We start from the raw sequence: 24,347 nt of genomic DNA on the forward strand, positions 1-24,347 counted from the left end.
GCGAGGACAGTGCACTGAGGGCTCCACAGTGCGGAGGCGTCTTTGCAGGGGGTGGGTAGGGAAATGTGCGCCCACTACTCTGGCCCAGGGCCCGGGGGCCCTAAAGGCCACTCGTGGGCGCGGAGGCGGCAGGAGGGCGAGAGGCGGGGCCGGGGGAGGAGGCGCGGGAGTCCCCGCCGCCGAGCTGCTGGGCGGGCGGGAGGGGCAGCACCTGAGGAATCCGCCTCTGGCCGCGGCGGCCACCGCCTCGCTCCGCCCCGGGGAACTGAGCGCGCGGCCCGCGCGCCTGCCAGAGAGACCGCAGCCGCCGGCGGCGCTAGCACCTCGGAGGAGGGCGGCCGGAGCGAGCGGAGCGCAGCGCTGGGAACAGCACGGGGGTGGGGAGACGAGCCCGGCCGAGGCGAGGGCCACCCCCTGCTCCTCTGCCCTCGCGCCCCGCCAGGGCCAGGTGAGCGGCTGCGGGGACTCCGGCGTGGGCGTGGGGAGGCGGGAGGTCGCCGGCCGGGCGCGGGCGCACGCCCTGCCCGGCAGGAGCCGCCCTTTGGCGGGCTGGACACCCTGCCTGCGCGGGGAAACGCCGCGGCGCACTTTTTCGGGAGGAATGGGAAGGCGGAGCGGGGGTGTGTGCACGAGTGCGTCTGTGTGGCGAGGGCAGGCGCCTGTGCCCGCCCGGGCGCCAAAGCCGCTCTCTCCTCAGCGCCTCGAGTCGCCCCCCACAGGGACCCAGCCCGTGCTGTCCGCGCCCAGAGGCCAAAGGCCTGTCACCACGGGCTCTGCCCTCTGCCTTTGTGGCGGGAGCGCGGCGGCCCGAGCGTGGGATGAGGGAGCCCGCCGCGCGCCCGGCAGCTCCGCAGCGCCGAGGCGGAGGCGACGCGAGGGCGCGCCCCGACCGGTGTCCCGGAGCCCCGGGGCCCCTGAGGGGGCTGCTGGGCGCGCGGACTGCAGGTTCGCAGACGCTGAGGTGACGGGGACAGGGAACGGGTAGAGCGCCGCTTGGGAAAGTTGAGCCGTCCGGAGGTGGCCGGTGTTCGTTCAGCGTCCCCGGCTTTCTTTGCTCCGCACCAAATGTCACTTGGTCGCGAGCCGGCGCGCGTGTCTTCGGCCATCCTTTCCATCTTTCTGTGAGTGGCTGAGGACCATTTTGATTCTGAATGAGACACAAAGAGTTGTGTTGACAGCTGACCTGACGCAAGTGGACGGCGGGGTGAGGTGTGCCTTGGTCCAGGGAGAGTGAAGATGAGGCGGTTTGTTAAAATAAATCAATTCCCTCAGCCCCTGTTCGATTTCCGTCAAGAGGACATTATCTGTGTGGATCCGGAGCGTGGCGTTTCTCAGTTGACGCCGAGCTGCGGTCACGTCCCAGAACGCGCTTCGTCTGCCTGAACCCGGAGAAACTCCGGGTCTCGCCCCTTCCTTCTGTTACGAGGTCCTTATCCAAGGACCCCTCTGACCCTCTGTCGCCGGCTGACAAATAGGAACCAAATTTTAATTTCTACTTTTCACCCCAGAAGTTTCCCCCTACCCTCCTTGAGAGGAGAAGCTCTATTCAAATCCCACCTAGCCATTTAAAGATGGAGAACAGCTTTGCCTCAAAAGGTTTTGGAACGAAATGCTCCCTTAAGAACCTCTCATTCATTACTCTGTACATGGTTTTTAACTTTAAATCCTGGAATTCTGCTTTGAGTTTTGTGGCTAGGCTAGTTCTTTTTCTTTCTGAAAAGTTCAATGAGAGTTTACAAATGATGATACTGAAAACTTATGACAGAAAAAATCAAAATAGTTTCATGGAAAATATTTAGTAATAAAATGAGTGCAGATAGGTATGCATTTAACAGGAAAATTTAGATGAATGAATGTTTTATAGTCCTAAGAGTTGGGTAAAAATTTCAGATAACAGTGAGTAGCTGGGCGTTGTGGCGGGCGCCTGTAGTCCCAGCTACTCGGGAGGCTGAGGCAAGAGAATCGCTTAAGCCCAGGAGTTGGAGGTTGCTGTGAGCTGTGTGAGGCCACAGCACTCTACCGAGGGCCATAAAGTGAGACTCTGTCTCTACAAAAAAAAAAAAAAAAAAAAAATTTCAGATAACAGTGAGGAATATATAGTTATATCCCCTCTCCTCAACTGCATGTTCCTGTGCCCTGTCCTCCTCCCCAGAGGCAACTCCTATCCTAAGTTTCCTGTATATCCTTCCGTAAATTAATTATTAAAATGAAATTACATTATAGAAATGGAGGATGAGAGGAATTAAATACAAGACTGAACTGTGTACTAGTGGTGATGACATTAATTTGATTCCCACTCATGATGACATTAGAACCTTATATTTGGTCTACAGTGGACAATTGTGACCTTGAAGATCAATTAGAGTGTTAAAAGTCTTAAAGTATTCATTGGAAAGCAGAACTACTAAACTGTCATTCCCTTCCACACACATACGAATTTCTCCACGATGTTTTTTTTTATAACATTTGTTAATTTTGTTCTCCATTCTGGAACCCTTTATGAAGAAGAGAATGAGAACTTGTCTACTGTATTGTGTATCTGAAATATTGAAAGGACATATGTATAGTCTCATTGACATGACATAGCATCAATATCAAAATGTTAGTGGTAAGGGAAAAATATGGAGGCCAAATTTTAGACATTTGCTTGCACCACTTTGTTCCAGACCTAGATTTGCCACATGGAGTAACTTTCTTGGGAAATTTTTATTTCTCCCTCACTTAAATAAAGGAATTGAAATACATGGCCCTTCTAACTCCAAAATTCTATGATTAAAATAATAGTTTTGTAGGTGACCAAACATTGGCTAAGGATAACCCAGTTGAGTGTTATACAGTGAGGTGACAAAAAAAAAAAAGATGCCTAAATGGTAGATTCATAGAGTTAAACAACTCTTATGAGTTTGATATCATTGGAGAACAGCTTCTTTATTTGTCCACAAAATGTCTGCTTATGTTGTTCAGAGAAGCCAGTGGGCTGAATGGGCCTCTTCGTGTCACCTTGTGTGGCTAAAAAGTGAATTCTTTTCACAGCTCACAGTTCAGTTACTAAACTCTTTTTCGGTAAAGTGAAAATAAAGTTCATTTACCTACTTTAAAGGGAAGTGATGTAATTTAATTAACAATTCTCAAAAGTATTTAGATTATGGAATATTCCTTATAGCCAAGATATTTTAGTTACTTTAAAAGTATTCACTTAGAGATCATGCTCTTAGTGGGAAACTTCTGTAATCTCTGAAACACCTACAACCTTTGGGCTCATGATTCCTGAGTGGGCATAGAATTGAGGGGCGATTACAAAGTTGTGATTGCAAAATCAGAAAGGTAAAAAGAATTAGTTAATTTTAGTCATTATATATGATCTAAATTAAGGGATTTCAAAAATATGCTATAAGCTGTGATTGCAAAAATTGATGTTAAGATACAGATGTCATATTGGAAGCTTTTGAACGACTGTGATAACAATATTAAGTAATTATTTTGAATAAATTCATGGTATAAATAAACTATAGTAAAGTTTTATGAATTATTTGATTAGGATGATAAAAATATGAACTGGAATAATAGATTTGTAAGGGTTAGAGTAATCTTGATTGACTGATAAAACTGACAAAGACAAGAGAAAATTAAGAACCAGTAGTGAAAATCTTCAAAATGGCAATAGTTTTTATTTTTTCCAGCTCCCTTCTCAACCTTGTTATATTAATGTATATATTTTTGCAGGTGTCTTATCCATTTTTTTAGTCTGACTTTTTCATAAACATTCTACAGTTTATTTTCTATTATTTATAATAATTTTATAACAGTTTATGCAATGGATGTCTCATCCTTTACTTAAACCTTCCTATTTTATGTCTTCCAGTATTTTAAAAATACATAATGCCCATCTTCAAGATTGCAACTTTTTATTCTTTTTCTTTTCTTTTCTTTTTTGACTTCCTTAGTGTTGTTTCTTAGGAGAGGCAGTATAGTGTAATTGCAAATAGCTGGGCTTTAAAATTTAGAAGGTCTAGGTTCAAACCTAGCTCCATCACTTATTGGCAAGTATTGGGAAGGTAACTTACTTTCTCAAAACTTTAATTTACTAATCTGTAAAACAAGCATAGTAATGGCTCTCTACAAAGTTGCTAAGATAAAAAGCACCAATAATACATGAAACAGATTATAGATAGTATTTTTATTGAGAAATTTCCAGATTTCTGATAATTTCCAAATTACTTTCTAGAAGTATTATGTAATTTATACTGTCATTAACAATCTATATGTGTTGTTATTTAAAAACATTTATATTATTGTTACTAATTTGATCAGTGTGAAATTGCACCCCTTTGTCTGACTTGGATTTCAAAAGGGATAGTTTTTTCAGCAGTATTCTGTGGTTTTCTACATGAAGAGGTGGAAGCTTCATTACTTTGGTCATTTTGAGTTGGACTCTAAGATGGACACCTTACAGAGGTCAGTTACAACACTAATGAAAATGGAACCAAATTTTCCATTAGTCTTTTTTCAAATTAATTGTTGTTTTCTTGTATTTTCAGTCTATGGTAATGTTTATTAGCTGTTACCATTGTTATTTTAAACCTTAGAAAAGTAGCTGTTAGAATTAATAACCAATATCATATGTAAATTCTATGTAAGTGAAAATACAATCTTCTTTTCTTTGAAAGTCTGATTTATAATTAGTATTATTGTGATGACATTTGATGGGTTTTTATTAGGACTGCTACTCAAAACTTGAGGAAAAATCAGAGTGAGAAAATTTATGATTTTAAATCATGTTATTTTTTTACTACAAATGGATAATAAAATTATGCTCTTTGACTGGAGTTCTTATATAGTCAAGGTAATTTAGACTTAACAAAAGCATGCCCTTGTAAGTTCTGGAGTTCCAGCAGCCCTGATATTTCTGGCAAACACACACCCAACATGGATAACAGCAGCTCTTTGTGCTGTTGAGCCCCAGGAGGGCTCCTTATTGTGTACTCTTTCTTCCCTCCCATTCTTGACTGACTGGTGATAGCAACTCCTCCAAGTCCAGATGTGAAGTCCCACCATGACTCCTCTCTTTTCTTAAGTCTGTGTTTACCCCTACCACCCACCCCCTTCAGCATGTTTGCTTTTGTTCTGTCTTCGATACAGAGAATTCATTATCTTTTCAAGGTTTTGATTTCAGATTTTATTTTTATTTTACCCTGTGCTCTCTATCTTCAACTCTAGCCATAATTAGCAGAGATTAACACATAGTCAGCACTTGATAAGTGTTTGTTGCTATTAACCGTATTTTGTATTGTCTTTTCTGTTTCTGGTCATGGTTCTATTTTTTATGGGCTCAATCTGCAGAAGCAAGTTCCAGTTGTGTCCTGTATTACTGTGTTTGGAGTTGGGAAACCTGCTTGTTCTGGCTCATCTAATTGCTTGTGTGCTTAAGGGAGTTTCTTAACTCCTGTGCCTTACTTTCTTCTGTAAAATGGGATTAACAATTCCGACCTCAGTTACCACCAACTTTCTGCATGGGATTTTTGTGAAGATAAAATGAAATAATAAATTGTGAACATATTTTAGAAAAAAAGATCTACGAATTCATGTTATGTTTGTCATATTGTCATTACCTTTCTTGGGGTTTCCTTATCTTTGAGAAAATGTCATCTCAGTGTGGAGTTACATTTTGAGCTTGAAGTTAAATGCACATTCTTGGGACCTACGCATACCTATTGAATCAGAAACTCTGAGGACACAGCCTACCAATCTGCATTTTAACAACCCTTCTGATGGTGAACCACTGTAGAGTATGAAATTTCAACAACCTTATACTAGTTAAATATTAATTATAAAATTAATTTCAACAGTTCTGGAGAGTAAGAAACTTCAACAATTCTTATACTAGTTAAATATTAATTATAAAATAATCCAGAAATATAATAAAATCACTTCTGTATACTAGACGTGGAAGGAAAGTTATCTATTAATATTACCTTCTTTTTGTCTTTAAATATCTCAAAATTTAATTCAGGTAGGAATTGTAAACTCAGATGCAGGGAAAGGCCCAATAGTAATCAGAATGGTGAGGTAAAATGCCTGTAAAGTAACTGGGAGTGATGAGTTCTGGTAGACAAGAAAGTCTGAATTTCCAAAGCTTTACTGATTGCTGTTTTTTGAGAGTATGGGCCATTATTGCCAGGCCACTTGATTTTTAGGTAAAGCTGAAAATTCAATTTTTATGTGAATTTAAAAATTGGCAGTACATTTTGAAGAAAATATATGGAATGAATTATCTGAAAGCCAGATAATCTCTAATTTCTGAATTAAGTAATATGGGTGAAAACATTTTCATCTAAATGGGTGTGATGAGAAAAGAAACAACTTTGTTCAACATTATTAATAATTGAAAATGCATATTAAAACCAGATAAACATTTTTTTACCATTCAGATTAAAGATTCAATAGATAGATTAAGTTACAGTATTGGCAATTGGCTAAAGAAATGGTTATTCTCATACTAAAATTAATGGCAAATAATTACAGACTTTCAGGAGATCAATTTGGCACGTATCAGCTATCACTTAAATAGCTGCCCTCTCCAATGTGGTAGCCCCTAGCCACATGTAGCTATGTAAATGTAAGTTAATTAATGTTACATAGAACCAAAGATTTAGTTTCTCAGTTGCTGTAGTCACATTTCAGGTGCTTAGGAGCTGATGGCCACCATGTTGGATATGTAGATATAGAACATTCCCGTCATTGGAGAAAGTTATATTGGAGGATTCTGGTCTATACTCTTTGACTCAGAAATTTCTCTTTTAGGAATTTGTTAGAAAGAAATAATTAGACTGATGAACAAAGGCAGTAACAAAAATATTACCTGAAATATTATTTAGAAGAGTAAAGAGTTAAAACAACCTGAACACCATGATATTAAAATTTGAGTTTTAGTAAGTACCTATGAAAGTAGTGTTAAATATGTTATGAAAGTATTTCTATTAGAGAATCATTTTATTTACTTATGTAGAGAGCTTAGGCACAAGAGGTTTGGGGATCAAACGTCTTTCCTTTCCTATCCTACAGCTCTTCTTATAGTAGAATAGGTTGACTTTCATTAAAAAAGGAGCAAAGGGCCAGCCTAGAGTGAGACTCTGACTCAAAAAAAAAAAAAAAAAAGGAGCAGAGGCACTTGAAAAACTCTCTAAGTTGCCTCAGTATCAGCTGGGTTTTTAGAAATTCACAATCTTAGGCCCCTCCCCAAGTCTACTGAATCAGATCTCTGGCAGGGCCCAGGAGTCTGTGTATTAACAACCTGTCCACTTACTGGCTGTATTTGCCTCCTGTCACTGACTCACTCAAGCTCCACTGGTTTTATCTTAGCCAAGTTCTCCCTGAACTCTGTCCAGGCACTGTTCTAGGTGCTAGGAATGGTGAAGAAAAATGGCAAATATTCCTATCCTCCTGGGAATCAGAGAATAAACAAACGAAAAGAGTAAAAAGATCATCTTTTAGATAGTGAGAAGTGCTAGAGAGGAAAATAGAGCAGAAAGGGAAAATAGAAAGTGATTTTTTTTTTTTTGAGACAGAGTCTCTCTCTGTTGCCCTAGGCTAGAGTGCCTTGGTGTCATAGCTCACAGCAACCTCAACCTCTTGGACTCACATGATCCTCTTGTTTCAGTCTCCTGAATAGCTGGGACTATAGGTACCCACCACAATGCCCAGCTAGATTTTCTATCTTTTGTAGAGACAGGGTCTCACCCTTGCTCAGGCTGATCTTAAATTCTCAAGCTAAGGCAACCACCTGCCTCAGCCTCCCAGAGTGCTAGGGGGAGTTGTGATTTTTTTGCATTGAGAAGTGACACCTGAGAAGAGATCTGAAAGTGGCAAGAGACTGAGCAATTAGAAAGTTTAGGAGAAAAGGTTTCTAGCCTGTTGTTACAGAGGTAACTGAGAGGCCAGTGAGTTAAAGAGGAGAGGCAAGTGAGGGAGTGAGTGGGGGATTAGATCCGAGTGGTAATCTAGATCATTTTACTCCAAATTCTTTGTTCTCTCTAGTATACCATGCTCCTCGAATTCTTAATCAGATTGTTTGTGAAGAGATCAAACATCCTGAAATTTACTGGTTTTCAGTGTGATCTGTCAACTCCTGCCACATTTGGCTGGGTCGCTTGTTAAATACAGATTATTGGTCACTAGAACTACTAATAAGAATTTCTGGAATGGGAACCTCAAATGTGCACTTTACCAATCTTCCCACACAGTCTTTATGGACACAAAAGTCTTAGAACCACTCTTCAAATTTATCATTCTGTAAATATAGTTTCTATAGAACAGATGAGCGCAAGGTTGCAGAAGATGTAATTGGTATAATCTCTTATTTACTTTCTGTGTTTGTAAACCAATTAAATGGACACTACTTACAGGATACTATTTGATTTTTTCTCATGTTATCTTTTTCCTTTCTTTTTTTCGTCCCTTCTGCTTGAAATGTAGCCATCCTAAGTTAAACACCACTAACATTTTGGTGGCCATTATTTTATGCATCTCTGTGCATAATTTTGTATATTCACCAAAATAAATAATTTTACATAAATGGGATCATATTATGTTTTTTTAGAAAACTGTAGTTACTTCTTTTAAAAAAATTCAGGGGGCTATCTTTCCCCTTCACTCTTTCCTTTCATGCCAACAAAATTCACTGATTTTCTATTTGTGTTGTTATAACTTTTTCCATGACCATGTAATCTTATAAATATTGTATACTTTTCAGCATCTTATATATGCTATCTTATTTTATATATGTGCACATACACATATATATAAAATAATTTTTCTTTTATCCATTTAGTGCTTAATAAGTTAACTGGTATAACTTGCATTTACTGTTTTTAATTGCTACATAATATTCTATAAAAATATTCCACAGTTAAACTGCTGTTGCTTCATAACAGGGCATTTATTTGTTTATTTATTTATTATTATTTTTTAATTGAGATAATTAAAAATTTAATTTTAATTAATTTTAATTAATTTTAATCTCAATTAATTTAATTTTAATTGAGATAATTTAATTGTGGCCCTGGGCAGAGTGCTGTGATATCACAGCTCATAGCAACCTCCAACTCTTGAGCTTAAGCGATTCTCTTGCCTCAGCCTCCCAAGTAGCTGGGACTATAGATGCCCACCACAATGCCCGGCTTTTTTTTTTTTGTTAAAGACGGGTCTCACTCTGGCTCGGTCTGGTCTCAAATCTCTGAGGTCAGGGCAATCCACCTGCCTTGGCCTCCCAGAGTGCTAGGATTACAGTTGTGAGCCACCACACCCAGCCCAGGGCATTTATTTAATTTAAGCACGAAACCAGAGCTATCTATATTTTAGAAGATAGACATAACTGATTACACAATTTAAAAATATTTTGGTAAAGTAATGAAGAACCATTGATAAATACCATAGACAAATTAAAAAATTCCATTTGTTCCAATTGCGCAGATTGGAAAAAATTCCACGCATACGGATAAAAGATTACCATACGTGATACATAAGGAACTCTTATAAAATAGTTATAAAATATTTTGCGAAATATAACTTTTAAATTATGTTTATGTTTTTGTTAAATATATGCTTAAATTTTTTAAATATATTGTGCTATTCACAGAAGCACTATTCTTTATGGTCAATAAATATGAAAAATGCTTATTGGAAATTTAAGTTACAAATAATAAAACCTATCACTTGTTACCTGCTTGATATTAATATAGAGCTTTAATCCACATTAAAATTTCTAGAACTAGCTGGCCGTTGTGGTGGGTGCCAGTAGTCCCAGCTACCTGGGAGGCTGAGGTAAGAGAATCGCTTAAGCCCAAGAGTTTGAGGTGAGCTGTGACACCATGGCACTCTACTGAGGGTGACAAAGTGAGACTGTCTCAAATACAAAAAAAAAAAAATTTCCAGAACTAGTTTATTCATTGAAAAAATCTATGTGAAACTTTTGTTTTGAAAGTTATATTGATATGAGGACAATTAATGACAATTAAGGTTATGGGGGGGGGAAGCAGAAAGAGGGACGGAGGGAGGGGGGTGGGGCCTTGATGTGTGTCACACTTTATGGGGGCAAGACGTGATTGCAAGAGGGACTTTACCTAACAATTGCAATCAGTGTAACCTGGCTTATTGTACCCTCAATGAATCCCCAACAATAAAAAAAAAAAAAAAGTTATATTGTAGCTCTGAAAAACAATTATTTCCCAGGGCTTTTGGTTTGCTCAGAAAATCTGAGAAAGACTGACTTTTATTTTCTTTTAGACTTGGCTCACAAGCCAAAAGGTGAGAACAGAGCTAGAGCTTAGAAAATTAAATTTTGGTTGGGCATGGTGTCTCACTCCTGTAATCCTAGCACTCCGGGAGGCTGAGACAGGTGGATTGCTTTGAGCTCACATGTTCAAGAGTAGCCTGTGCAAGAGATCCTGTCTCTACTAGAAATAGGAAAATTAACTGGGCATTGTGGCAGGTGCCTGTCGTCCCAGCTACTGGGTGGCCTGAGGCGGGAGGATCGCTTGAGCCCTGGATTTTGAGATTGCTGTGAGCTATGTTTCCAGGGCACTCTAACCAGGGTGACAGAGTGAGACTGTGTGTCAAAAAATAAAAAAAATTAAATATTGATACCAGCTGCATGCCATTTTATATTTGAAGTGTTTTCTTCTGTTTTAAAACAGAAGTTTGTTGGATTTCAGAGCTGTAGATCAGCTACCCTGAGAGGAAAACAATGCCTCAGGGTTTGCTTGACTTGCCTAAGGTCACCTGGCTAGTCCTACGTGTTTTCTCGTTTACCAGATTATTTCACAGTACATTTTTCATACCCTTAATTGCAACTAATGTAGAGAAATCATATTTAAGGAACTTTTTTTTCTGTTTTCAAAACAATATTGAGTATACTTAAAACTTGACATATAAATCATTATAGAACAGTAGAACTGCTCCAAAACTCAGTATATTTCTATGAAAGAAATAAACTATATCTCAAAACAGTGTTCTTCATCTTTATTGGTCAGGAAAGTGACCCAGGGTCTAGTCCTAGGGCTTGGAATCTGCATTTAAACAGCATTTCCAGTTGATTTTCTTACGGGTGGTCCATATATATATACTATATAATACTACATTTAGAGAAATTATATTTTAATATGCCTAGATTTTAAGTAGAAATAAAATCATATGGAGTAGTATAAAAAATCAGAAAAGAAACATTACTTACTATCCTACCATCCTTACAAAATGAGCTATTGCTGCAGCTCTGCTTCAAATATTTGTATGTATCAATCACTTTCTATACTATTAATAATTCTTTAATATTTCCAAAATCTTTTGGTAACTTTGACTCTCAGGCTTTTATTTATTTATTTATTTTTTGTAGAGATAGAGTCTCACTTTATCGCCTTTGGTAGAGTGCCGTGGTGTCAAACACAGCTCACAGCAACCTCCGATTCCTGGGCTTAGGCGATTCTCTTGCCTCAGCCTCCTGAGTAGCTGGGACCACAGGCGCCCACCACAACTCCCAGCTATTTTTTTGTTGCAGTTTGGCGGGGGCCGGCTTTGAACCTGCCACCCTCGGTATATGGGGCTGGCACCCTACCCACTGAGCCACAGGTGCCGCTGAGACTCTCAGGCTTTTAAAGATGGTCTGCTTAGCTCTACTTTTCCTTTCTTTCCATTGGTTTTTCATGCATGTCATTTTAAGCCTTGAACATTTGTCTTGTATCATCCAAAGGATCAAATACCTTCAAAAGCTACCACTTGCCTCCTGTAATGTTTCCCAAAGGTTGTCACCATAATGATTAGTACCCCAGTCTATAGCTGTTAGCTTCATGTAACAAAAATGAAAAAAGTAGAAGTACTAAACAATGATGAATTCTTTATATCACCAAAAAGGCCTGGGGAGAGGAAGGGAAAGGCAGTTCCTGCCTTAATAAAGGTGCTTGACCACATCATCATGGACCCAGGTCCTTTTGGCCATCCTCTACTTTCCTCACCTTGCTGATGTTTCTCTTTTGGCTTGTCTCTGCATCATCCCAGTGTATGATAAGCACCAAGACTCATATCCTTACACAGTTTGACTGGACTCAGAAAAAGGCTCTTTTTCTTCAGGGTAAATACTTCTTAGTAGAGCCGTCTAAAATCCCCTTGGCTAGAACTCACCACAAGCTCATGCATAAGCTAGTCAACAATAAGGAGAATGGAATTTCCATGACTGATGTAGCCTGAGGAAGGGTCCACTCTTTGAGGTAAGCATGCACAAACTCTGGTGTTACTAATGTTGATAGGGCAACCAGGAGTGTATGCCATGAAGTTGAATTTCCTCATTTCCCTTCAAGGTTATTCCAGACAAGCCAATCACTTATCTCTCCTGCCTGTATGTCCTGCTCATGTGCCTCCCTACCTATGGCTCATGTTGTTTCTCTTTCTTAGAAAGTTCTCCGTATTTTTTAAAGCTGATGTGGCTATTTTAATTAAAATTAGTAAAATTTAAAGTTCAGTTCCGTAAGCACACTAGTCACGTTTCAGAGGCTTGATGGCCACATGAGCTGAGTGGCTACTGTACTGGATCACAGAAAGTTCTGATGGACAGGCCTGCTCTAGAGATTCTTACAGATTACTGTTATTATTTGACATAGTGTTTGCCAAACTCTGGGTCATTTATATAAGTATTGATTGGAGGCGCTGTTTAAACGCAGATTCCAAATCCTAAGAAGAGGCCCTGGGCTATCTTTATGCCCAATAAAGATGAGGAACACTGCTTGGATAGGTAGTTTAGTTTATTTCTTTTTATGAAATATCCTGAATTTTGAAGTTTTCCTTAATTTTCTCCTGCCCTAATTTAAAAATGGAAGACGGATGATAGCAAGAATATTTCTTTAATGTTTTTCTTCAATTTAATTTATTGGAAATAAACCTTAAAATTTTGGTTATATTTCTCACAAGTAGAGTATGAGGGTGTTCCCTATAAGGCTTAAATTTTTAGCATTAAGAAATGGCTATTTAAAAATTACTTTGATCTGTATTGAACAAAGAACTATTTCCCTGTGAGACTTTTTTTTTTTTGAGACAGAGCCTCAAGCTGTTGCCCTGGGTAGAGTGCTGTGGCATCACAGTTTTCACAGCACCCTCAAACTCCTGAGCTCAAGCAATTCTCCTGCCTCTGCCTCCCAGGTAGCTGGGACTACAGGCACCTGCCACAATGCCTGGCTTTTTTTTTGTTGCAGCCATCATTGTTGTTTGGCAGTCCCAGGCTAGATTCGAACCTGCCAGCTCAAGTGTATGTGGCTGGCGCCTTAGCTGCTTGAGCCACAGGCACCGAGCCCCCTGTGAGACTTTTGATATTTTTTGACTTAAAGGCAGTCACCACATAATTTTATTCCCAGTCACATTTCTGAGATAATGGATCAATGCACCGAGCACAATGCTTAGTGCAAAATAAATCCTCAGAACATGTTAGTTTTTTTCCTCATTAGACTTGAATTCAATGACAGGTCTCAGACTTTATGAAAGTAGCAATTAGTTTTAAGTGTTTGCTTCCCAATTAAAAATGTTGCCAAGTTCTTTTCTGGCAAAATCAGATGATGTAAAAATCATTTTTTTTTTTATAGTATTCTTGGTCAAAAGTTGTTAGGAGTTGATTTCGATAGGTATTAAATGGACCATTTACATAATCTTCTAATGCTCTATTGGAGTCTGGAAGTGTATGTCTGGCTTACAGTATTTCAGATATTTGAAATGTTTGAGGTTTTATGCCATCATAAAGACCCCAAATGGGTAGATATGCCTTATCTCAACTTCTGTCTCCAGAGCAAGATTGTGATGGAACACTACAATACATGGCATATTTGCATATCTGGAATTTCTAAGACAGTGTATGGTATATGCACAGAGCATTGCCTTTAATTTTAAAAACAGCCACAAAGATCTTTTTTTTCTATTTTTTTCTTTTTTCTTTCTTTCTTTTTTCTCTTTCTTCTTCTTTTTTTCTTTCTTTTTCTTTTTCTACAAATGTATTCCCTAATTTAATCTGAGCCGTCACAAAGACAGAATGCGCAGGGAATTTTTTCTTTTGCATCCTAGTGCCACAAAGATCTTTATGACCCATACATTCTTCTCTGCTTAGTCCTCTCCTACTATTTAATAATTTTATTTGTAGCAGGAATTAATAATTTAATTCAATAATTTAATTAATAGAAATGAATGTACACTGCCTCACACATTACACATATGTTATTTCTAATTCTCACAACAGCCCTCTAAAGTAGGCATCCTTATTTTCACTTTTATAGCTTAAGAAAAGCAGGGCCCAAAAGGATTTAGGCAAATTTCATAGAAACCTATGGGTAGTAAGTATAAAGTGAGAATTCAGCCTACGGCTGGCCGATGTCAACACCTTTGTTCTTTCTTTTTTGTTATACTACTCTTAGGTACCTGTTTTGTAACTCAACTAGATTGTGAGATCTGGATGTCTGGAATTGTATCTTGAAATGTTTTATATTATCCAGAAAGTTAACTTGTGGCAAATGTTGCTGCTTTTGCTGAAGGTGGGGTAGCTAGGTGCTAAGAGGCACATTAACTTTTTCAGACCACTAAGGGACCATTTAGTGCCATGTTTTTTGGGAAACAGACGGTACAAGGAGGTATTTAGGAAGGACGTGCCTGTCAGAGTCAGATAATAGGGTTTACTCACCAAACTTGAATGAAATTGCCAAGACTATATAAGTGCCAAATTTGTCCCTTTCTCTCACCAATTTGTCTCCAGGCCAACAAGCTCAGATGCCCCTCAGTAAATACATGTTAATGAGTGAATGAGTGACCTCTGAAAGGACCCGTTAGCTTTCTTCCATGGTTGTGTATTCCATCCTTAACTTGGCCAAACTTCTCTCTGCTCTAAGCCACTGACTGCAAGGGAGGTGGGGAAAGGGAGAGTAGATGGAATAACATAAGCTTTTCACCTTTACTGGAAACACTATGAGACCAGGCCCATGCCCTGTGGAAGCTCGGTCAGTAGCATTACCTTTTTTTTGAGACAGAATCTCACTCTGTGGCCCTGGGTAGAGTACTGTGGCATCATCATAGCTCACAGCAACCTCAAACCCTTGGGCTTAAGAGATCCTCTTTTGCCTCAGCCTCCTGAGTAGCTGGGACTACAGGTGCCTGCCACAATGCCCAGCTAGTTATTTCTATTTTTTAGTAGAGAAGGGGGGTCGTACTCTTGCTCAGGCTGGTCTCGAGCTCCTGAGCTGAAGCAATCCACCTGCCTCGGCCTCTGAGAGTGCTGGGATTACAAGTGTAAGCCATTGTGCCAGGCCAGATGGAGACAAGGAAAAAGAAATTTCAAAACAATTCTATGGCAGGGGTGAAAAGAGATTCATTTAATTTCTTTCTTTTTGAATTTGATAAAGTGATGTCTTTGTAAACTTTTATGCATTTATCATCAGATTTACTTATTTGCAAAGGTACTTATGTAATGAACTAGGATATTTATTGGTAAATATAAAGCTTATATTAATAATTGAAGACCATGGATCCATGAATGGATTAATCAATTGTGGTATATGTACACCATGGAATATTATGCAGCCTTAAAGAAAGATGGAGACTTTATCTCTTTCATGTTTACATGGATGGAGCTGGAACATATTCTTCTTAGTAAAGTATCTCAAGAATGGAAGAAAATGTATCCAATGTATTCAGCCCTACTATGAAACTAATTTATGGCTTTCTATGAAAGCTATAACCCAGTTATAACCTAAGAATATGGGGAAGGGGGAAGGGAAGGAAGGAAGAAGGGAGGATGGGTGGAGAGAGGGTGATTGGTGGGATTACACCTGTGTTGCATCTTACAAGGGTATATGTGAAACTTAGTAAATGTCTTAACACAATAACTAAGAAAATGCCAGGAAGGCTATGTTAACCAGTGTGATGAAAATATGTCAAACGGTCTATAAAACCAGTGTATGGTGCCCAATGATCGCATTAATGTACACAGCTATAAATTAAATAAATAAATAAAATAATTGAAGACAACCAGGAAGCAAGATGGCTGATGCACAGACACCTAATCTTACAACTAGCCATGTAACCAAGAATCTTCAGAAGAACCAAAAATCAGACCATAATGGGGTTTGGAGCTGTATTGAGAACACATGAGGGGCCCCTGCAGCACAGCATCAAGGCCAGTGGGAAAGGAGAGAAGACATCTGGTAGATGCCTACAGGGGGGTCCAGCCAATAGACCCAGGAGGCAGAAACAGTCAATGTCCAGGTTTAAGGTGTGCATATGTGCAAACGTGTGAGTTGTGTTTTTTTCCTGTATTATAATCCCCTTCTGTCATACCCAAGCCTTCAGTTAACTTTTGTAAAATGTCACAGCCTAATCTTGGCTGTGCTATGAGTAATTAAAGGAGAATCCTGGGACAGAAAGAAGCAGAGAAAGAGGCATGAGCCCCAGGAAAGCCAGCTTCCACGTGGCAAGACGGGTCTCACTCCTGATTGTATAGTGGTCTGGATGGTGGCTGGATAATGGCAAGTAAGCCCACACCCAGATCTGTGAAGCAAAGGTAGCTTCAGCAAAAGTATCACCCCAGGATACTCAGAGGATTTGAGGACAGGAATCTAAGAAGAAATATAGATCTTGTTGGGGAAAGTTAGAACTATTGTTATTTAAACATTGACAAGAAGGGCAAATAGACTTTCACACATATGAAATAACAAAGAAGAACATTCACTACCATAAAAATGGATTGGAAATAAACCACATATAAAGGAAGAGTAGGCTCATTAAATACGTGCAGGCATAACCATACAATAGGATAAGGACGGTGAAAAATGCATAAAAACAATAGGACACTCTTGGTGGTCAGCAGGGAATGTAAACGCTGAGTCTGTGGAAAGCAGGACTGGGAGCTAGACCTTTCACATAAATTTTTGTTTAATTATATTTAATGTTATGTATTTGAAACATTGAATTGAATGTTTGTCTGAAATAAGCTAAAAGCCAGGTGATCTGGGCCTCACATCACAGGTATTTTCAACATATAAATTCAGCAGGCTTAATGATTAAGTGATTATAAATTCAAGGTATCACCCCCACAGACTCCCTAAACATTATAAATTAAAAAAGGTACTTTCACAATGGTAAAAAAAATATATCAATGGACACCCCTTAACCCAGCGATGAAATCTAGGTTCACTGAAGATGAGACAGACTAACATGATGGGCTCCTAGGTGTATGCAGGCTCATGCATGGAGACTCTTGCCAAATGTGTAACCTGAAGGAAACAACTAGATAATTTAAACTAGATTCTTCAGAAATGCCAAAGTCATGAAAGTAAACAAACAAACAGAAAACAGCAGAAGGCCTGTTGTAGATTAAGAAGACCGAAGAGACAGGACACCCAATGCAGTGTGCGGACCTTTACTGACTAGTGGACTTAGTGGAGGGAAGAGCTGCAAAGGACATTTTTAGGAAAACTAGAGAAATTCTAGGTTTGGAAAAATGTAGAACTGGATTGCATATGAGATCATTTTAGTATATAACATTAAAGTTTTGGAGCATGATGATGGGGTTATAGACGTGGAGAAGAGTGTCTCCTAAGAGATGCAGATTGAAGTAATTAATGGCTACACCATTTTCAAATGTTCAGCAATAAAAATATATAAATAGAGTGAGGAAAAAAATTTCATAGAATTTTAAAATTGGTTAATATTTGAAAAGAAAAATGATTGAAGGGAGGCGCCTGTGGCTCAGTGAGTAGGGCGCTGGCCCCATATGCCGAGGGTGGTGGGTTCAAACCCAGCCCCGGCCAAACTGCAACAAAAAAATAGCCGGGTGTTGTGGCGGGCACCCGTAGTCCCAGCTGCTCAGGAGGCTGAGGCAAGAGAATCGTGTAAGCCCGAGAGTTAGAGGTTGCTGTGAGCCGTGTGACACCACAGCACTCTACCCGAGGGCAGTACAGTGAGACTCTGTCTCTACAAAAAAATGATTGAAATCATGTTTTTTCAGAATAATACTGCAAAGTCGATTAGAATCATGGAATTGATATTCTGGAAAAAAGTATTTTGAAAAATGTGACAAATTTCTTGTACTGTGTAGATGTTAAAATTCATTAGTGCTTATTAGATTTTAAATTGATAAGACCTCCAAAATCAAATAGTACTTATTTTAGATACTGTTGCATAAGAGATTACCAGTTATCTACATGGTGTTTATCTTTGGGATGCTAAGCTTAATTTTACATATTAGACATACCATAATTCTATCTTACAATTTAGGTTTGTTTAACCCGTGCTGATTTTTTAAGGGGTTGAAGTAATAGTTGATAACAGTAATCATAATATCAAGCTGTTTTTCAGTTTTCATTTGGATAAAAAGTAATGACTTCATCAAATACACTTGTCACTTTCTTAAAAATAATTTTTCTCTGCATAATTTTCCTACTGAGCAAGAGGTTTATATCCAGTGGGAATAATAGAATTCTCCATTGAACAGAAAATTAACAATAAGGGTAAGTTAATAAGTCTTTATTAAGCACCTATAATTGGATTGGGTGCTGTGGAGAGAGAGAAAGGAAAATAAAAAGCTGTCCCTGGCCTTGGGGAAATCTACAATCTAGTTAAAACACAACAATGTGGTTTGTGGTTTTGTAGATTCAGATCTAATTTTATTCAAACCATGTTCCTCAAACCATTACTGATGTAGTAAAAGATTTATTTATTTATTTTTTTTGTAGAGACAGAGTCTCACTTTATGGCCCTTGGTAGAGTGCCATGGCATCACACAGCTCACAGCAACCTCCAACTCCTGGGCTTAAGAGATTCTCTTGCCTCAGCCTCCCGAGTAGCTGGGACTACAGGCGCCCGCCACAATGCCCAGCTATTTTTTGGTTGCAGTTCAGCCGGGGCCGGGTTTGAACCCGCCACCCTCAGTATATGGGGCCGGCGCCTTACCAACTGAGCCACAGGCACCACCCTAGTAAAAGATTTATATAATGTAATATGTAAAGGTGTTGTTTGTTCTGTTTCCCAATATTATAAAATAATTCAATCAAACTGATAATCTAGTGGAATTTTATTTTATTATTATTATTATTTTTTTGAGAGACAGAGTTTCCCTTTATTGCCCTCGGTAGAGTGCTGTGGCGTCACAGCTCACAGCAACCTCCAGCTCCTGCTCCTAGGTTTAGGTGATTCTCTTGCCTCAGCCTTCTGAGTAGCTGGGACTCAGGCACCCACCACAACATCTGGCTTTTTTTGTTGTTGTTGTTGCAGTTTGGCCGGGGCTGGGTTCGAACCCACCACTCCCGGTATATGGGGCTGGCGCCCTACCCACCGAGCCACAGGTGCTGCCCAATATCTAGTGGAATTTTAATGTTCATTTTTTTAACTAGATATTTTTAACTTGTTCATGAGGCATTAAATGTAAAATTTCAAACAATGCTGGTGATGTTAAGGACATCATGGTATGAGCCTTTAGTTGTTAGTAACACTTCATGAATGTTAAGATACTTTTATAAATAGCATCAAAAGTGTGACATGCACTTTTTGGGGGTGGGGTGGGGTATCAATTTGACCACCATTCAACTTGTATTATTTTCTTTTGTATTATAAAGTAGAAACTAGTTTTAGTATATATACTCCTTTTGAGGTGTTCTTTAGGGCATAGTAAATTAATCATTTATAAAGAAAATGAATGACCTTTGACCTTGATACTATGTTTAAAGCACATTTACAATTAAACAAGATTACTTAATTAATAACTATTCTGCTGATGCATATAGATTATACTGAAAAATAATATATATTCAAAACATGAGTCTTAGTGCATTTTCTTATAAATATAATTCACTTTTTAGAAACTTGGATTTTCAGTAGTTCTTCATCAATGAATATGTTTCCCCCTATGTGTAATATTAAAAATAAGATGAAATTAGTACTATATTTATCATGGTATCTTTTTAGAAATTTTCTTTTAATTGCATGAAAGTAAATTTTCTGCCTGAATTGTGGACCACCAGGGAAAGGACATTACATATTAAGGAAAGAAAAAAGGAAGGAAGGAAGGGAGGGAGGGAAAAAGGGAGGGAGGAAGGAAGGAAGGAGGGAGGGAGGGAGGGAAGGAAGGAAGATGGGAAGGAAGGAAGGGAGGGAGGGAGGAAGGGACGGAGGGAGGGGAGAGAGACTTAACTGAAAGGATAATTAGAACGCAATACTTACACAATATTTTATCTTTAAATTATGTTAGTCCTTTATATTAGAACCCACTAATGAAGATCATGTTATTCTGCTAAATTCTAGTTTGTTAAATTTATGTAGTCATTTATTGTTGCTGGTACTATTTAAGAAAAAGCTTATGTGCAGGGGAAGTCTGTTCTGAGTTAGACTTTTGTTAGAATTCTGTTTTAACTTAACTGCTTAGAGATACTTTCCCCCTAACTCTTAACTTAAGTGAAAGCTTTGGTATATAAACCCAATTGAAATGATATATTAAGTTTACTGATTTAAAATAGTTGTGCAGTCACAATTTTCTTTCCCCTACGAATCAGATAGAGATTTGAATCTCTGAAAACATTAAACGTGTGTGGGTGGTTATGATGGTCCAGCTGCCATTGTGTGAGTTTCATTTAAATGTAAATTTATCTTAGAGACGCTAAAGATGAGCTCAAGAAGGTAGGGAATTTTAATTTGAATAGTCATTTTCTCCCCCCCCCATGAATCTTGAAACCCCTGTTTTACACTAAAGAAAAAAACTTATTAAATAGCCAATACTCAACTAACTTGTTTTAAAGGATCTTAGTATATTATCAATTTCTCTCATTAGTTTTTTTCTACCATCGGTTCTATTAAAAAATTAATTTGTATGTTTTAAAAGTACATACAACAAATAGCTTAACAGTTTCTACCATGCTGCTGAGAATTATTTTGTAGTTCTATATGAAGGAAAACAGTAGCGTTTCAAAGAGAAATCAGGTTGTAAAAATACATTTTAAATATTTAAATCTGAGATGTGAAAAAAACTATGGAAGTTAAAGAAGTGCACTGACCTGTATGACACACACATATCTATATATTACATATATATTTAGACCAAGTTCTTAACCACTGATTAGAAGGTAGTCTGATACTGTGGTTATAAATGTCCAAAAACAATTTTGGAGGACAAGTTTTTTAAGGAAGTTCCTGTTTATCACTATTTTCTTTAAGACAGAAGATCAAGATTTGAAGCTGTTTTTTTTTTTCTTTATAGGCAAGGTGTGCATTGTATCAACTACTATCGGATGTTCTCTTCAGCAAGGTTACTTTCTGTTGCTTTCACAGCCTTTTCTACTATTTCCCTTCAATAAAACAGGTCATTTGTGTGAGTTGCTGTTGATTGCATATTTTGAAGTTATTTTTGTCTTTAGTCATTGCATTACCAGCTTGTGATTACCTTGTGTTGAAAAAACAAACAAGTAGACAAAAAAAAACCCTCTTTGATCTACCCTAAGCTTTCTATATGTAAATTTTGAAACAGTGACACTGTAGCATGCCAATAAAATATACTCCTGCATTGACAATTCCGAAGTAATTATAAAGAGGGTTATAAAGTTTACTAAAGGAATTGCTATTTGTTGGTGGACAAAATTTACACAAGCCACATAAATGTAAATATTTCCTAAGCAACCTCTATAGAGCCAAAGGTTCCTGCCAAAGAAAAGACCCTTGTTTTTCTAAATATCTTTATTTTGTATAGCTAGGAAAAGTAAAGAAGTGTGTTCTAAACATTTTTGAGAGGTCTTGATTTTTATTCTGTCTTTATATTAATAGCTGTCATAGAACGCTTTGCATATTTAAGACATAATTCCTCATGTTTTGCTTTAATTAATAGTTACTGTTCAGAATTTAAAACTGAGTTTCACAATAACCATAAGGGAGTGTAATGTGTATTGACAGCAGTATCCTAATTTACAAATACTATGACTTGAGGTCAGATAGTGTTTCATAATACAAATCAGTAGTTTTTTTCCTCCTATTTTCTCTGTGATTCTTGTAGAGTGTGTAGGAATGTTTTCCTTGAGAACAGGAATATTAGTACCGTTTTTAGGAGTAATAGCCGTACCCCTCGCCTCAAACAGAAATCTTTTTTGTCCGTTCCCCAACTTCTATCCTATTCCTCTAAACTCTTGAGGCTTGGAGAAAGTGAACTTAAAAATTCAGAGTCTTTCTCTGTTTTGAATGACAGATCTTGTAGAGGCACTTGTGTGGCTGAGTTTTTCTCATCCCAGATAGAGTATGTAAATACTTTGTAAGATTCTACACAGTGGTTACACCTTTACTTTCCCAAGTAGTTGCTTCTGTTTTTAGACAAGACTGTGTTCTATTTCATTATTTGGATCAAAGCTCCAGATAGTTTAAGACACATAGTTTGTAACAAAGTTTTTATGTTTCTTAATACCATTCAGAAATTAGTGTTAATGTATATTAGTTACTTTTGTTGGTAGCTTGATCATTGGTAATTGTTAAAAAAAAAAAAAAACAAAAACGTTTCTAGGTTACAAACTCAAAAACTTTGTGCAAGGTGGTGGCCCAGTGACAGGAATCTGTAGAAAATGACTGTGATAAACTACTTTTCTCTGGGCTGATTTGAGAAAAACAACACATGAGAGCAAATTAGTAGGACTAGTTTTAATCATTCCACCTGGTCAAACTTCATGTCATACCTAAGAAATTGTGGGTTTTCAGAGTTATTTTCCTTTTTAATAATTGCTGCAACTTCCTCACTTAAATTTTTTATAAGCACATTCTGTTTTAACAAATTAGATGGTGTTGAGATGGGGGAGTACAGGTAATTGTAAAAGGCTTGTGTACCCCACACTTAGATTATTACCTGGTGACCAAATACACCGTCTGAATCTGCTTTTGGAGTGCCAGGGAGGTTGGGGGGTGGGCAGAATGAAACTTGAATCAGTGACCATCTGGCCCAGATTTGGCTGATTTCCTGTGTACTGCCCTTTGTTTCAGCCAGACAATGGAGTGTTCCTTTTAAAGATAAGAATACTGTTGATGACTTTGTGCTGAATCAGCAGATTTGGTTTATGATTGCAAGCATGGTCTCATATAGAGGGGTTTCCTATTGTTCTCAGGTCACTATCTTTGTCTTCATCTATTACAAAAATATTCATAAGGTTCTTTTCTATAGTTCCATGGAGTGATGGGATTGCAGACAAATTGAGTAAAATAATTGGGAATATGACTTTTTAGATTGGTGTTACCTGTCTTAAACATTGAAATTTTCCTTGTTTCCTAAATTAGTATCTCTCTGATTGTGATTTTTGGTAAATCTTTATTTAGAATTTTCTCTTATGTGTAAACTTGAATTTTCCATTTGAACCTCTAATGATTTAAATTTACTGTTATCCTCAATCTAAGTTAGGCTTTTATGATGTGGCTATGTAAATGGTAAATTTTCCGTCACATCTGTTGCCATACATCTGCAAATTACATTTTAGGATGTTAGAGCTATTTTCCTTACTTTAAATACTACCTAATCATTGTGACACTGTTAAAAAATGGTTATTGATTAGAAGTGGGGGATCTCTGTCACCTAGCCTTGTAAAGTCAACCACCAGTTTTTGTAGTAGAGATCAGAGTGTGGTTAAGTGCTATTTTTCAAAAGACAAGAGCAAACTTCTTAGCTACCATCTTGCTGTGTGGCCAAAAAACACAAAAACAATCAGTTTTACTTCTGAAGTTATAAGGGGATTGTGGGCAGATTTTAAGTCAATCTTTTAGTTTAAAGATTAACATCTCCTTACAGATGAATGGCCATCTAACTCTGTAGTACAGAATTCTCTCTAAATAACTTTTTCCAGGTCCACCTATAACTTTAAAATTGTGCATCTGATCAACATGGACTGCTTTGAGATCTAGTCTTTTGTGTAAATAAATGTATATTGTTTAGGTAGCATCAAAGGGCCTGATCATAAGGAAAAAGCTTAATGTTATGGTTAGCCCTTTGGGGATCTAATTATGTGGCAGATGGGACCACACGGCACAGTTCACTGTCATTTGGTGTAATTAATTTTGAGTCCATATCCAGCAAACACGAAGGACAACAAATGGCACAAAATCTTAGTTTGCCTCCGCATGGGACACTGTCCATTCATACAGTGTTGTTTACCTTCTCTTTGGGATGTTTTTAATTCATTCCTTGCTCTATTTGATGCTAATAAGGTCTCAGAATTGTTTGTTTGATTTAAATGCCTGGATGGTTTTGATAATATGAATGTTAGGGATGTTGTGGATGTTAATTGGAATAGAATATTCGGATTTAGAAGATGGGTTAGTTTAATGACAAA

The 24,347-nt window shown here is 38.1% G+C and overlaps 1 protein-coding gene and 1 non-coding gene across 2 annotated transcripts in view; one reads left to right on the plus strand and one right to left on the minus strand.

Moving 5' to 3' along the window:
- The first annotated feature begins 319 nt into the window (after positions 1 to 319).
- The window catches only part of GREB1L (GREB1 like retinoic acid receptor coactivator), a 308,414-nt gene continuing 284,386 nt past the window's right edge, over positions 320 to 24,347 (plus strand). Inside the window, exon 1 of the mRNA XM_053571376.1 lies at positions 320 to 448. The gene's annotated coding sequence lies outside the window, so the exon portion shown is untranslated. The remainder of the gene's footprint in view (positions 449 to 24,347) is intronic.
- Positions 14,015 to 14,117, minus strand: LOC128572198 (small nucleolar RNA SNORA31). The gene has a single exon (XR_008376106.1). It is a non-coding gene; the product is annotated as a small nucleolar RNA SNORA31 (small nucleolar RNA).

This window comes from Nycticebus coucang, chromosome 19 (assembly GCF_027406575.1).
Source record: "Nycticebus coucang isolate mNycCou1 chromosome 19, mNycCou1.pri, whole genome shotgun sequence".
NCBI lineage: Eukaryota > Metazoa > Chordata > Mammalia > Primates > Lorisidae > Nycticebus > Nycticebus coucang.